The sequence below is a fragment of the Anopheles aquasalis genome, chromosome 2 (assembly GCF_943734665.1).
Source record: "Anopheles aquasalis chromosome 2, idAnoAquaMG_Q_19, whole genome shotgun sequence".
Taxonomy (NCBI): Eukaryota; Metazoa; Arthropoda; class Insecta; order Diptera; family Culicidae; genus Anopheles; species Anopheles aquasalis.
This window is the reverse complement of record NC_064877.1, coordinates 10,335,001-10,345,000: the sequence shown is the minus strand read 5'-3', so window position 1 is coordinate 10,345,000 and position 10,000 is coordinate 10,335,001. Positions and strand designations below refer to the sequence as shown.

General features: G+C 50.3%; 1 protein-coding gene across 4 annotated transcripts in view; it reads left to right on the top strand.

Moving 5' to 3' along the window:
- The window catches only part of LOC126569361 (uncharacterized), a 109,949-nt gene that overhangs the window by 88,559 nt on the left and 11,390 nt on the right, over positions 1–10,000 (top strand). Inside the window, exon 1 of one of the 4 annotated variants that reach the window (XM_050226388.1) lies at positions 6,918–7,474. The exons of the other annotated variants lie outside the window; for them this stretch is intronic. The gene's annotated coding sequence lies outside the window, so the exon portion shown is untranslated. Of the gene's footprint in view, positions 1–6,917; positions 7,475–10,000 lie in introns of those variants that run through there. 4 annotated transcript variants of the gene reach the window in all.

Here is a 10,000-nt window from a genome sequence, read left to right as displayed (position 1 = left end):
TATGTGACAGAGTGTGGTGTCGGTGTGACCCGCAAACCGATTTTCAATTGAACAAAGTTGGAGTAAGAGTTCGCTGACACCGGTACCACCTAATCACTGATAGGAGCGAGTTCCTGCAGTACTTCAAACGCTTACTTTCTGCCACATTCTCGCATAATTGGAGGAATGATTTGTCGAACGCAAAGGGCCCATTACTATGGACTCCCTTTGTGCATCATTATCAAACCAAGGGTAAAGGAAGAGACAGAGAAAGGAAGCTACTTTCTAATTAATGATGAAAAATTAACCTCGAATTGCGAAACTTTCTCGAGCGATCAAGAACGCTCATTAGGACCTCGCGCCCCCTTTATATCAGTCGGTGGCCATCGTAAGCCAGACAATGGTAGTGGCGTTATGTGTAGCACGATGCCAAACAAATTCCTTTCCCCATTCGGTAAAGGTTCTAGGATCCTGATCCTCCCCAACCCACAACGGTTGGTAACTACCTTGCGTGTCCTGTAGGAACAATGAAAGGGTCATAATTGAATTGCGAGGAGAGACTTATTATCCTTTCCTGGGGAGCCCGAAGCCCCCGCACCGTTCGCACCGCTTACTTCGATCCGTTTTCTTCGCCGAACGCGCTGACATGCCAGACGGTCCTCCTCGAGAGTTTTCGTTTTCGGTTCGGGAAGTTGACGTAGCGCCCGGATCTAGGTCGGCCAGACGAAATGGCGTGTGTCTGCGACGGAAGTGCTCACTTTAGCTCACTTTAGTGGTGCCTTCCTTTCTTTGCGGCTCAACACTGAGCTACCAAAGCAGGAGTACAAGCGGCAAGCATGCCGAAACCGTTCTAATTAATTCAGTTGCTAAGCAGCTGAGCTTGGCGAGAAGGGCTTGCTTCGTTACGGCAACGTGCTTCCCCTAATACCACTACTACTTATGAAGCCAGACGGGTGCAAATGCCTTATCAAAACCCGATAGACCGCACAAGTAAAGCTGGAAGCCATTTTAAGGTATCGAACCCTCGAGTAAGAACTCTCGTTCGTGTGACGTGGTCCTGGAAAGCCCTGGCTCGTTTCGAACTTTCGATCGAGCATGAGATGCGGTTCCGTGAAGATGTGGCCAAGCATGTTCGCCATCGATGCAGCCGATGCCGATGGTTATCCGATTAACCGGAAGCCGCAATAAGTGTGCTGGCTATACACACGTATTCCCTGGGAGGCGCTCTTCTGGGCCGACAGAAAACTTTTCGCACAAAACACATTCCTCATCTCTCCAAGGGCTGCGGGGCCAGTACCAGTACGATAACATCCTGCTCGACGTGCTGAGCTGCTTCGGCAAGGCGCTTCCTTCGGGTCTCTCTCTGTCTCTCTCTCTGGATGGCTTCCGGATGCACCCTGGCGCAGCATTAGTTCGTTAGTCCGTCCGTCTGTCCGTCCGTCCGTCCGGCGTATGAAATATGTGGCCTGGGCCGAATGAGGAAACAAGATATTTTATCGCATTCAGTTGCTAATGAAATTAGTTTCGTTATGACAGTGGCCAGCGAGCGTCTGTGCTGCTCCTGGAAACCGTTGATCAGCTTCCGGGGACCCGAGAAGAACGGATCCGTGCTGAGCCCGAAAACGGAACGGACAGGTAATCCGGGAACGGAATTAAACCGAAACCAAACTCTCTGGCGGTCTGGATCTGCTGCCAGGACTCGTACACCAGGTACACTGGCACGTTCTGTACGGGTGTGTTGGTGTGTGCAGGCGTTAAATTTGTGTGACTAATTAGAAACAATATGCCACGGCAGGCTTCCCACTCACGGGCCGGCATGACAACCGGCGCGTTTTCCCTAATCAGACTGTATTTCAATTTTGCATTCCTGGTTCGGTTCCGTTCCGTTCCGTTGTTGTGCTGCGGTGGCCTCTCATTTGATAATGAGTTTCTGCTAATGTTATGACGCTTGCCTGCTTTTAATTGCATGCACACTGGTCGTAGCTGCAGATCATTCGCCAGAACTTCATTATTATCAGTGATCAGAGCGCAACAAGCGTTGGATTACTTTTGGAGAAGCATACATCATGGATGTAGGCTATCCGAATTTCGAATTGAATCCGACAACGACACGCTGGGGCTAGATTCATTAGTTGAAGTACAGTAGCCATGCTTCATCACTTTGAACAACTTAATGAGCTACACACTCGGCAGCTTACAACAGCTTGGCGCCCACGAGAGAGAGGTCGTGAAGGATCAAACTCCGGGCCGGACCATGCTGCGTAAAGCGCCGCAACAAAACGCCGTCCCCAACCGGTTTGCCAACTGTCAACTTGACTCGAGGATGATCCCGCCCCGAGGGCCTCTTTCAAAGCCCCATCTGCTGCCGCTGCTGCTTCTGGTGCTTCTGTTGCTGCCAAAATTCAGGAGCATAATCTACTTGAGTACTTTTTATTGCGGTTTTGCTCCCAACCAAGGTCACATCCATCGTGGTCACCAACAAGTAGCCGTAGCAGCGTCGAAGGATATCTAATTGAACAAAAGACGAGAGAGAGAGAGAGATAGAGAAGTGATTCCTGTCACCATCGCCGGTGTTGAGCGGTCACCACCAGCGGACTGGCAGTGTTACCGCAGGTCCGGTGAGGGGTCCCCCATAATTCGAGAGGTCGCAGACCGTGCTGGCTCATAAATTAGCCCCTCGCCAGCCAGTCAGACAGTCAACCAGCCAGCTATAGGACGGTTGCAACCGGTGGCTTATCAGTTATCCCACCGTCTTGATGTGAATCTTCTTTTTTCTACCTTTTGCGACTGCACTTGAAGTGTTGAATTCGTTCTGCTACGATGCCACCGTGTCAGTGGAAACGCTGCGGTAGACAGCATCGCTTTGCAAAAAAACGTGATTCTCGTGACACTCGCGGCACTCGGCTGACGGTCTTTATCGAGATAAGGTATAATGAGCGGCACCTGAATGCTGCGGTTGCGAATGGGATGTGGTAAAAATAGTGATTTGAGATAAGAGTTTCACGTCACCGAGGTGGCGTGGCACGTGTGTGGTCCCGGTGGATGTTTGAAGGAAGGTTCTGGAAGAGTTATGGAGGACATTGTTTTTCATTCATTGCAGCTGGAGGAGCTGAGCTGTGATATGCTGCCATGTTGTTATTTCAATTCTATTCCTCTTGAATCAACATCGCTTGAACTGATTAAAACTAAACAAAATGCAAATTAAGTCACGTGTCGCTGTACAGCACGTGGGCGAAAGGAAGGAAGTTTCTATTTTTAATCTTTCAAAAATAAATCTCGACGAGCGATCCATAACATGTTGAAAGCCTGGTCTTAATCCCACATTTGCTTAAGGTAAGAAAATTACAGGCTTTCCTTTTATAATAACATCGGATAATATCTTAATGAAGCACTTCGTGACTTCATGAAGAAACAATGATGTAGGATGATCCTCACTCCGAAGCAAATAAATTAAAATTCTGCCTTTTAACATTTTAAATCCACACGCATCCTCATCCGCAATAAACAATCAGTGAGCCAAATGAAGCAGAAAGAAAGAGAGGAACAAGGGAAAACGGCCAAGGTACGGATTAAAGAAGCATAAGGAAGCATAAAGAGCGATTAAGCGAATCTTATCTCATCCTGTCAGTATCATGTACTGACCGATCAGCATTCAAACGTGCCCCGTACGTGGCGTTCGCTTCCTTCTTTTTCCCGCTTTGCCTCTTTTCTGTTCCCTCGCACCATACATCACCGGCAGATTCTCTCCGCGAGTCTAACCTTTGCTGGGTCAAGTTTAACCGATGGAGTCGCCGTTTTCCGGCCGCCAGGCGTTCTTTGTTCCGCGCTGCACAGCTGCGTCCTTCCGAGAGGCAAACTTTTGCCCGCGGTAATGAGTCACGATCACTGGGACCACGCGGTGTATGGTTGTATGATGATTGATGATGTAAACCGAGGTGCTTGGTGAGTTTCCAGTTGGGTATCGCATTATGAGTGGGCATCGGTAAGCAAATAAAGAACTTGGCCGGGCATCGCATCGAGTATCGAGCGAAGGACAGTGGAAGAAAAGAAGGAACACATACCAGAGGCATCCCTGCGGCGGAACAAGTCAAAAACGCTGGCTGTACGCACGGCCAAGTCGGTCAGCCCATGATGGTGGCTACAAAGAAGGGAAAACGCGGCCTCGATCAACCGACCAAACGACCAACCGGCATGCGGTGAAGGCGACGTCTCGCTCAAAACATGTTCATTGTGGACTTGAGGCGCTTTCGGTGTGTTTGTGTCGGTGCGGTCGGAGTGTTTAGGATTCCAACGGGCCCCAGATGCGTAGCGGAGGATGCCACCAAGCAAGCCAGCTCCTCGTCCGGGCTCCGGAGGGATGTGCGGCGGAATGTTTATGAGAAAAAGCCGCCGAGACCGACAGACCGACGAGCCCGGCTCGGCAGGAAAAAGACGGCAGCAACCGGCAACCGGCAGGGGAATGGGAATCAAACTCAGCTTTGATGTGAGTTTGTTTGTTGCTTTGGCTTTCTGGGGTTCTGTTTTTGCCATTCTTGCCTCCTTGCATCTCCTTGTGGCTGCTTCTTCGCACCCCAAGATACACACAACATTTGCTGGTTTCTAAACCTTTCAAGTATCATCCTCGGTATCGTCTCGATGGATGAGCAGCAGAAGCAGCAGCGCCACAGAGCACAACATACGACTCGAACTTCTAATGCGAACCATTCTCTCACGTGGCATTGCTCAGCAGCCTTTTTGTTCCTTTTCGGTCTTGGTTAAACAATTCTTCGCTCTTTACCTTCCCGCAGATGATCGGTTGGGCGAGCTAAATTCCCTTACTCATCCACCACCATCACGTTTCACAGTGATCACACCGAATGAACGATTCGAATTCGGTTTCTCGAAGCCGGATGGCGACGGACATGGTAGGAAGTAGGAAGAGCTCGATAAGTGGAGAAAAAAAGAGTGAAGATGGAACCAACCGAAGAATGACGAAGAGAGAGAGAGAGAGAAAAAACAATCAACGATCATCTGAAGCCAATACAAGAGGCACCAGAGCATACCCACAACGGTGGTTCTAGAGACTTATGCTTTGCCGAATTCCTGGTTCGTCCGAGGTCATCTTCAGTCAACGGTTTTGTTCGTTCTTTCCACTCAACTCGATCGTTAAAAATGTCTAATTACACGCGGAACTTTACGTCCACGTCCGGACGCGCTGTTCGCTGATCATCATACGCATCAAACGCATAATGAGTCACCATCAACGCCTCATCCGCGTCCGTGTTTATAATCACTCTAACTCCAACTCAAGGAAGCTGCATATTTATCACAATTTGTCGCCTCGGCTCTGGACGCACGTAAGATACTGGACGGGCGTTTATCATTCCGGATTGCCGTTATGTAAGATGCGAGTTTGAATCCAGCCAAGGGATCCAAACACATCACCGTGTTAGCCGCTTCATCGATATCTCGAGCGCGCACGCGCGCGCATCCCCGTGTCTCTCTGCACAACAATGAGATTACTCAACGCACCACTAAGCGCCAACTGACTTTCGAATCAATCGCCTTCCCCGTGGTCGTTGTGACGCCCTCTTGTTATCCAGGAGGCCGCCCCAGACTGGACCGTGTCTGGTTCATCTTCCAAGCACATTTTAAAAGGCAAAAGCAACCTTTCTACATCTCGATCATCGCGCAGCTTGTTGTGCTGTTTACCTAATTCTTTAACACACAGCGCTAGTGCCTTCACAGGCTTGACACTGAAAACGAAAACGTACGTGTGCCCATGGTATGTGCGCTTGTGTATGTGGAATAGTGATTTTGTTTGTTAACATCACTTGTAAATAGTCACAGCACATCCGCCGAGGGATGAGTCGAGAAAGCATGCCAAGTGGCTATGGTTCAAGTCAACTTTGCGAGGATCAATTGATCTGACGATCTTTACAATGGCTGACCAGTGATTCACTGTTGAATCAATATAACCTGCATCTCATTGTGCGCTGTCACAGGAAATTACAAGCATCTGTACGACGTCACGGCGCGGTACAGTCATCGCCGTCACTGTTGTGGTATGTACCACCCTAAATATTCAAATGGACGTCAGTACCTTATCTTTAACACCCTTTGCTGTAAAACCTGGTTGAAAACCTGGAAGGTTGAGCTTATCTCGCTGGTGCTGGGGTCCAGTTGAAACCATGTCCAAACAAACCTTGGCGTTCACCTTGGCCCATGCGCCTTGGGATCTTGTTGCGAGTCGCTACGGAGTTCAACCGCTTAGACCGGAGCTAAGCGATGACGATGAACTTTGCTCGTGTACGGAAATCGATCAACGTTTGTACCGATCGTCGAACGATCGATCGATCTTGGAACCGAGTGCGAGAGTGTATGCGTGCGGAAGGTTTCACGATAAGGCATTCCTCTCTCACTATGTCCTCTGGTTTATGCGCTTAGCATCCCCTCAGCAGAGAAACTGAGGCTGAGGCTGTACGATCAGAAAACCGGCCTCTCGTCAGGCGCGAGATAGCCGATCCTCAACGGCACCTGACACGCCAACGGGAGGTGCGAGAGCATAACATCAGCAGCAGCAGCAGCATAACCAGAAAATCCCAGCCAAAAGTCCCATATACCCTCACGCAGCCAGTGACGCACACACCAGCATACCGGGGCAACCGGGTAGTATGCGTGTACCGGTTCTTTCTTCCGCCGAACGATCGTCGAACCGATCGGCCTGCTGAAGGCCGTATGCCGTGCTCTCGTGCCGTGGCATCAGCGTCATCACCGTGGGCCGACGACGTCATCGTTGGCTGGCGAGACGAGTCCCTAGACGATCGCGCTCTCGCTCTTGGTCGCGAGCTCGCTCTCTCGATCATCATCAGTGCTCGCATCTTGTACGCACACTGCCCGCACAAACTTGCTAGGGCTTCCTTGTCGGAGCGGCTCTTCAGTTTTCCGTTCACTATCGCCCGGTCGCGAGCTGCGTCTTTTGCTGAGCCGTTTGCTCGATCGAACGGGAATCCCGCAGTGCGTGTTCACCGCCCGCCATAAATCGGCCATGTGCACTTGCAGTTCAGTGGCCTCGCATATAAAAAGTGTTCGATCTACTTAGCAAATCCGTGGCGCATACTTATCAGCCACGCCAAAATAACGCCCATCTGTGGCTTATCGCTCGTGATAGGAGCCTCCGTGTGTGTTGAAAGAAAGATCGCAGCAATTGAAAACAAGGCGAAATCCATTCAATCGAATGGTTTAGTGATTTATGTGAAAAGCAAAAGAGGAGAGTGTGGAAAAGAGAAAACGTGAAAGAATTGCGCAAACCCGCAGCAAGGCCTACAACCCGGCGAATCTCAGCAGCTTGAGATTTGGTTTTGGTGTTCTGGTTCTGTTTTCTGCTCGCGAGCTGCCAGCGTCAGTGTGAATCGGTTGCTACGGCAACCAGAGCCGCCGTGTTGAGTGAAGAATGGATGTACGCGCGTGAAATTCCTTTGCTCGCTGGTCCACCGTCAAGAAACGTTCAGAAAAGGTAAAGCAGAATCCGCGATACATCAAGTAAAACAAACATAAGTTCTACCTAGAAGACCGGGGAGTACCCGGGGGTGGAGGTGACTAGAGGTATCGCATTTTATGCTTCGCAAATACCGTGATCGCGAACCACACGACAAACAAAATGCTGGAAGTTATTTTCAGTTCTCCGTCCGTGAGGACGATCCCGTAGGTGAGAGGAGTGTTTTGTGGGGTGAACAGATAAGAGCCTTTATGTGCATCACCAAACATAACGCGATCGACGGGGTGCTGCTGATCACACAACTACGATGACGCCGTGCCAGTGATCACGTCCTTCTCACATCACGTGGCATAGTGGTAGTGTGCAGAAGGACCTCGCATATCCTGCAGGAGGTCGTGCCTTTTCCAGAACAATCGACTGGGGGTAGTGACGAAAGCATACGGCAATTACCCCCCGGGCATACCATGTCCTGGTGGGCGTATTCGAGAAGCGAGAGAAAGGATCGCCGAAAAAAGGGCATCGGAACCCTGGGTCCTTTTTTATTACCCCCGATCGGCAAGGTGCTGGTACCGGAATAACCCAAAACATGTGTTTGTTGGTAGATTGTTGGGATTGCTCGCCTTTAGAATGGTTTCTTTTGGGTCGTTCGCTGTGTCCTGTGCCCGTTCCACTGATTAGCGGAGGTCATAAACGTTAGATTACAGGCGACCCCGGGCGTTTGCATCTAAATAAATCGGAATGTGGTACCCTCGCGGCCATGCTGCCTTCCAGCGATAGTGTTCTATCGCACACGGTTTGTAGTACGCTCCACTGGTGCTGTACTGCCGTTCCGTACTGCGAACTCCGAAAATAGTCCCGCGATGGCAATTTCTTGCCGTGGCGAATGAATCACTTATGCATCCAACGTACTCCGCGCACCAGCGCACCGCAAGATGGCTGGCGATGAATGTGAATCATATTTCTTGATTCGCATTTTAATACTTCACATTGTGATGACGCGCCGCACGTCGGACGGCGCACAGTGACCACTCCCCGCAGCAGCTTGTCGGTGTTGCCCTCGTAACACCAATTCCGTGTGAACCTAAAATCCCAATCGTCAAACATTCCAGTTTGCGTTTATGGCCACGCAGCAGCAGCAGCAAACACGACAAGTTGTCGAATCGCGCGAAACGGGCTTTACCAATTGACGCGCGCGCGAACGCTGGAGCGCAGATCACAGATGAAGATCGCGATGGTGATGCGACTATGCGACTGAATCGGTGGAACAGCTTTCACACCTATTCGGGAACTAAACATGGCACTATTCGCTAGGTTAGCACGATATGTCCTCAATAATTCATATTTGATGCGGAGAGCTGCCAGTCTAAGCGTGTCAATGTGAACTGTTCGTTTATAATTAAATGGAATTTAATTTGAATTCATAAAACGACCGATAAAAACCATGATTTCAGCATAAAACTCACTATATCAAAGTTAATCAACTTCGCAGTCAGTCGTAGAGGTCGCACACTCACCATCCAGCATCCTCAAAACCCTGACGACAATCAGTCGTGACTTCTTCATTTCCACTCTCAACCGTAGCCTGTGCTGCGGATCGTCAATTTTATGGCCGAATTAGTGCGCCGTTTTCGCGCCACTACAAAACCCTCGGTGTCGTCTGCAGAGCGCGCACACACCACGGACCCCGTTTGAAGATAAAATAAACAGATTGAGAAGACGAAGCACGCGAAATGGTTGGCCTCGCCTCCGGCATGCACATTCGGTTGCTTCGCGTTGGTCTGACTTTGATGCTCCGGTCTCCCGGAGCACGATTCCTACAACAAACCACATCCCTGGATCCGGGGCCCCCGGTGGGGGGGGGGGAGGACGTGTGACGCAAGTTTGTCGATGTTTGCATTGGCCATTTATAAGATTGTCCATTCGCAGGGCGGTGCACAGCACAGCGCAAGCGAGATGGAACTTGTTGCGCTGCACTGCGCTTGAGACCAACGGTCTGAGGAGACGGAATGTGGAGCAAAACGAGAGGATGAATTCCGAGGAAATGTAAAACCATCCGGACGACCGGCACAGTGCGAATCCGGCCATGGAACGGGCCATCTCGTTGCAGATGTGCATCTGCGTGTAAAACAAACTATAACGAAGGGAAAACGCAATGTGTGGTATTCCGGTACTGCCGTCCCTTTTTCTGTCCATGGGTTGGCCAGTGATGCGCACACTGCCGTATCAGCTTTCATCCATCCATCTAGCCAACCAACCAGCCAGTGAAGTCGGTGTCCGTGACTTGGCATCGTTATGTCACCGAAACAAAATATGAACCATGTAAAGCCATGAGAAGATGCGATATGCGAGATGTCCCTGTTTCTGTAGGCTCCGTCCTACATGCATCGCTCTTCGTAATGCCGGTAATACGCGAACTGCAACGAACGGTGCACTTTTGGCGGTATGCAGAGAGAAAGTGGAAGAAGGGCATGCAAGGTCCGTTGTGGCTGCGAGGCGCGATGCCGTTGCTCGTCGTACATCGGCGAAGGCCAATGCTAATTTTTA